This window comes from Microcebus murinus, chromosome 8, assembly GCF_040939455.1.
Source record: "Microcebus murinus isolate Inina chromosome 8, M.murinus_Inina_mat1.0, whole genome shotgun sequence".
Lineage (NCBI taxonomy): Eukaryota > Metazoa > Chordata > Mammalia > Primates > Cheirogaleidae > Microcebus > Microcebus murinus.
Window position 1 is genome coordinate 89,936,570 of NC_134111.1, and position 6,134 is coordinate 89,942,703.

Here is a 6,134-nt window from a genome sequence, read left to right on the forward strand (position 1 = left end):
GCACCCCACCCTTAAGCTGACTGCAACCTGTCATGTGGCCTGGCCTGGAATTGCTGCTGTGCAAATAGCCAGGCCACTTAGATTCTCACCCTCTGGAGTCTCAGTTGGGCAGTAGCAAGGCCCTCAGGCCACTGCAGAGGCTGTGTGGAGCTGAGCTGTGGAGGACCTTGGCATCTGGTGCTTTCTGCTCTTGCCCTCTTCTCACAGCACTGCCTCACTCAGCCCGGAAGTGCGGGGTGTCAACCCTACTCCCTTGCCTGTCTACACGTCTGCAGCCACAGTAATTGGTTTGGGAATGCTCATGGGACCTGGTTTGGCCTACCAAGGCCAGCCCTGGCCTTTGACTGGAGGAACAAGAAAGAGGCCAACTTCCTCCCTGGGATTGCTGGGAGGATAAGCCTGGAACTGCTGGCATGAGGAGAGAGCTTTCCTGAAAGTGGGGCTGTGAGGGAGAGGAAGACAGAGGGAGGTGGAGAGAGCAGGACCAAATCCCCAGGACATCTTTGGAGCCTCTGGGTGCAGTGGTACCTAAAGGTGGATACCCCTGCAAATTTAGGTGAGGTGAGCTAAAGTAAGCCTCCTCCCCTTTTGTTGGCTTCAGCCAGTTTGAACCAAGCATGAGCCACTGGAATGGTCCTAATTGAGTGCCCCCCAGTCCCCCTGGAGCCAGCCCGAGCTGTGGTCTGTTTCTTGCACAGTGGGAATAGTCACACCCATATATTTGTGTATAGAGACCCTAGTTCTTGGTTCCTGTTTCTGTGTGGGCAGAGTGATCAATCCATCTCCCTTTTTGTATCAGGCAACCAGGCCTAAGGCCTTGAAGAGAATGTGGCTGGACTGCTTGGTGGGCCAGCAGGGCTGGGGCCTTTCACCTGGAGCGGTTGTGGACAGGCTTACCCTGGCCTGACCAGGCAGCTACATCTCTAAATCTCTAGGGTTAAAACATTTAAAAATTAAAAGGGATCGTTTAAAAAACTTATTTTTAAATCTATTTGAAAAGTAATGAGGCCGGGCGTGGTGGCTCACGCCTGTAATCCTAGCACTCTGGGAGGTCGAGGTGGGTGGATTGCTCAAGGTCAGGAGTTCAAAACCACCCTGAGCAAGAGCGAGACCCTGTCTCTACTATAAATAGAAACAAATTAATTGGCTAACTAATATATATAGAAAAAATTAGCTGGGCATGGTGGCGCATGCCTGTAGTCCCAGCTACTCGGGAGGCTGAGGCAGGAGGATTGCTTGAGCCCAGGAGTTTGAGGTTGCTGTGAGCTAGGCTGACGCCATGGCACTCACTCTAGCCTGGGGAACAAAGCGAGACTCTGTCTCCAAAAAAAAAAAAAAAAAAAAGTAAGGAACATACACAAAAAAATTTATACTGTACTTAAGGCTGTACAGTGGAAGGTGACTTACCCTCATGTCCCTAGCCCCTAACTCCTCTCTCTAGAGTTAAGCATTCTTACCCATTTTCCTGTCCAGAAGTTTCAATGCATGTACACTTTCATGTACACATATTCACCAGAAAAAGATATTTAAGCCACTCAACTCATGAAAAGAGATTGATTTCTAAGATCAGTTTCTCCCTAGCAGGGCCCTAGCCCAGTCTGGTGAGAGAGTGGGGAGGGACTGGTATGAGTCTTAGAACCACCCGTTGGGAGAGGCTGGCTGGGGTAGAGGTCCCTGGTGGCAGGCCTGCAGAGGGTAGGGGGCCCAGAAAAGCCTGTGCAGAAGCTCAGAAAATAAATTCACCTACTTCCATTTTGCTTAGAACTGCCCTAAATTTTTAATTGAAGCAAATTAAAACTTCCCAAAAATATTAGTCCACTTTCTTGGCAATGTGGACGCCCTCTTCCTGGTCAGTGATTTTGTACCCTTTGTGAGCAGGAGCCAGTGCTGGTCCTGGGGAAGGCCTTCCTAGCCTCTGGCCAGAAGCTACCCTCACCACCAGACTCATTTGCAAGCACTTCCCCAGGAGCAGTGGCAGAATAATCTCTAGTCATCTAGAGTGATTTGCAAAGGGTGAGGCCAGGGAAGTTGAAAGAGGAGCTTCTTACATTTCTTTGTGCTTAACATGGTTTTCTCTAACAAAGCAAGGGAGTCCTCTTAGCCTTTGTGCAAAGGTGGCTTTCTTTGGTGACCTAGAAGACAGAGGTTCTGGTGTCCTGCAGGTTGAGTGGTGTGGTTGAGGGTGAGGCCACCACTGCTCCTGGAGGCATCTGCCCCTTCACTCTGTGCCACCAGGAGCAGGTGGCCCAGACGCACTGTGTGTGAAGGTGACTGCTTTGCCACCTACGCTCAGCGCAGGTGTCAGTCAAGTACTCGCCTTACACACACCCTGGACTGCTCCCAGAGATCGATTCCTCCATTCAGTCTGGCTTTTCCCTCCAGCAAGTGCCTATCGATTACCCAGCCTCTGTTTGGCCTTGGCCTTGCGGGCCTGAAGGACGAGCAGAGGCCTCCCAGCTCCTGGAAAGCAATGGAGAGAAAGGATTTGCTCACCCGAAACCGCCTCACAACACTACTACATCCAAGGGGGAGAGGCTAGAATATAAATTCATGTTTGCTTGTATTTGTACAAATAAATCCCAAGGGATAACCAAGGCAGTGGTGGAGGATGAAGGTGGGAACAAAGCAGAAGGTGGTATTGAGGGATTTGTTTTATTTACTTTTTATTTAAAAACATTAAAAACCCTCTGAATATTATAGATTCGAGAATTATACTTAAAAGTTCACACGAGGCCCTGTAGGGGTCCGTAGCCGAGCTGAGCGGTAGGAACACTCATGCCCAGGACTTCGGAAGGGGGGCAGGCCAGCTCTATGGACCGTCTGTCTCTAAAGGAGAGGGTCTGTCTTTGCTGATGAGTCGTTTCATGGGCAGGGAGGGATAGCATCCCGCCTCCACCTTGTCAAGATGCTGTGGTAGCTTCTGGGAAGACCCTGTCCAGATTGCTTAGCTGCGGGTGGAAATGGAGCCACGGTCGTGTGTGGCGCTTTGCCTGCCCCTGAGCGCAAACGGATTTCACATCCCCTAGTCAAGGGCCGGTGTGGTGTGGCTGTGGTATAGGAAAAGGAACAGTGGATTTCAATCTGAAAGAGCCAGGATTGTGCCTTAGTTTTGTTGCTTACTGTTTCACCATAGGATAACAACTTCCCCTCTTCCCTCATCTACGGTGTGGGCATGAGACTAATCAATAACTCACCTAGTTCACAGGCTGGAGTGGCATTATGCCTATATATGGAGTGCTATGTGAGCCAGAGAGCTGTAAGTCCATGCTGCTTTAGAAACCTGCCTGTTTGTTAGCTGTTGCAGACTGCTTTGCTGCTGGGAGTGCTCTTTGTAATCAGAGAGGGAAAACCTGCATGTTACTGCCCACATGTCACGCGTGGACACTTCCCCAGTGTGCTTCGGAGGGAACCTCACATACTTCTGGGGATAGGAGTGAGCCATTGCATGTTTTTTTTTTTGGGTCCAGCCTTTGTCATTGGATAGTTTTGGACTCCGACTTCTCTGTCTTGCATAGAAACATTCTTCAGTTTATTAGTTACTATAATTACTTGTGCATTTGCCTTCAATTCCACAGACATTTAATGAGCTCTTGAAATGTGCCTGGTCTCTATGAGAAGGTGGCGCAGGGACACGAGGATGAGTCAGACAAATGCCTGCTCTCAGGGAGCTTCCCGTCTGGGGAGGGGGTGGGGAAGGGCTGTAATAATGGCCATTTCTGAGCGCCTACTTCGTGCTGATCTTTGCTCTAGTCATTTTGTTCACATTATCTCACTCAGTCTGGCCTCCCTGAAGGAAAAGCACAATCTCCATTTTACAGGGAGGAAGCTGAGGTTAAGTATGGGGATTCTCACCGACGGGATGCCAGGTGTCAAACTCAGGCCCTCTGTCTGCAAAACTTGTGCTCTTACCCCTAACCCATATTGTCTCTTAGGCCTTCTAGAACACCCACCCCGGTGCACCCTCTAGTCCCTTTATATCTGTCCCTTTGTGGCACTGACTTCCAGGGATACCACATTCTTCCAGAGAAACACCAACCAGATAATGCAACTATCTGGGCAGACCTTTCTTGCCTGCTGCAGGGCCTTTCCTGGGCTCCTCCTTCTGCCTGGAATGTCCTCTCTCCCCCCACTTCCACAACCCCCCCTCCACCACAGGGCTAATTCTATTGTGTCGTTCAGGTCTTTGCTTAATTGTCACCTCTTTACAAAAGATGTCTCTAACCCTGCCTCCTGAATATTCTCTGTAACTGGGCTCTCCTTTCATAACATTTGCCACTTTTCATAATAAATTTTGTGTTTGCCTGTTTTTGTCTGTATGATGCCCAAGGGCAGGCATCATGCCAGTTTATTTTCACCAATGTACACCCTATACCTGGCACAGAGTGTAGGGTGAGTATGTGAATCTCAGTTTACACACTTGGTGTATGAAATGTTACTACACAACATTTGCAAAACAGCCTAACTTTTCTTTCAAGCCGCCATCCCATGGGGTTGGCAGGACTCACTGACCTCACTTTCTCTGCCACTTGGGGAACCTACTGCTTTGCTAGTAGAGAGGGCAAAGGGTCCTCTACCTGATCCCAGCTTCTGGCCAAAATACTGGACCAGCTTCTGGTCCCTTTTGCTAACCCTCTTCCTCTTTCTTCCTTCACATACCTCCCTTAGTTTCCTAAGGCTTTGGCTCTGGAAAAACAAAAGGCAGAAAGGCATGTAGGCTATTTCTGTACTCTGTCCTACCCATTCCCCACAAACAATAGGATTCAAAGCAGGCTACCAGCTAGGGTAGGTGTGGGGGAGGAGCGTGAAAGGACACAGATTTATATCTCAACATGCTGTCTTAGCCACACATAAGTCAGCTGAAGCTGGGAGGTGGATTCTGCAGAGGTGAGGGAAATGCAAGGGATAGTGGCAGTGTCCTGAGACTGAGTCCAGGTTTACCAAGCAACGTGTAGATTATGATGGGATAAAACACTGCAGAGTAACAAAAACAGTAAATAATAAGAATGATGTTTATTGAGCACCTATTCTGGGCCAAGTGTTGAACTGGTATTTTGTATATGGCATGTGTAGCTCCAGTCTCTGGCTCTTTCTCAGTGCCATGTTACCTTTCACATAAAATAAGATCTCTCTCAACATAAGGCCAGTCGACGGCAAATGGCAGTGGGTGCTGTGCTCTAGAGAGTAGGGAGATACTTTTGGCAAGAATCTAAGTGACAGCCTGGGGCTAGCTGAGCCTACACTCTACCATATTCCAGAAACTCTTCAGCCTGATAAGTTAGGGTTGCCAAGGCAAAGATTGATCCCTTGGCCAAGGAGTGTTAGAATCTACTCTGGTGGGGGTAAAAGCGATTCTGGATTTCCATGCTTTCTTTGAGTTTACTTGTTTGGCATTTTTTTTTTTTTTTTTGGAGACAGGGTCTCACTTTGTTGCCCAGGCTAGAGTGAGTGCTGTGGCATCAGCCTAGCTCACAGCAACCTCAAACTCCTGGGCTCAAGCAATCCTTCTGCCTCAGCCTCCCGAGTAGCTGGGACTACAGACATGCACCTCCATGCCCGGCTAATTTTTTCTATGTATATTAGTTGGCCAATTAATTTCTTTCTATTTATAGTAGAGACGGGGGTCTCGCTCTTGCTCAGGCTGGTTTCGAACTCATGACCTCGAGCAATCTGCCCACCTCAGCCTCCCAGAGTGCTAGGATTACAGGCGTGAGCCACTGCACCCAGCCATGTTTGACATTTTTAATTTGGCTTTAAGACTTACAAATTTTGTAAGTATAAGCTACTGTTGGAGACTAAGACCCTTCATATTCCAACGACTTGCCCTATGCACGGGCCTCCTCGTCCTGGAAAATAGCACCCAGCTCCCCAGCTGTAGTTCCAAGAAGAATGCATTCCATGCCATGCTTGCTCCAGGGCATGCCACCTGCAATTATTCCCAACCCCCTGCCAGGTTGGGGTTGAGAGATCCATCACAAAGAGCTTCCGGTGCCATTGGGATGCTGATTGGGGCTGATTAGCCCACAGGAAAGCCTCATTATTCCCCCACTCTATTTTTCTGTTTCTACTTCCTTGTTTTCTGTATATAAAACCTACTAAAAATCCAAGTAAAGTAGACCTTGACAATCATTCGCTTG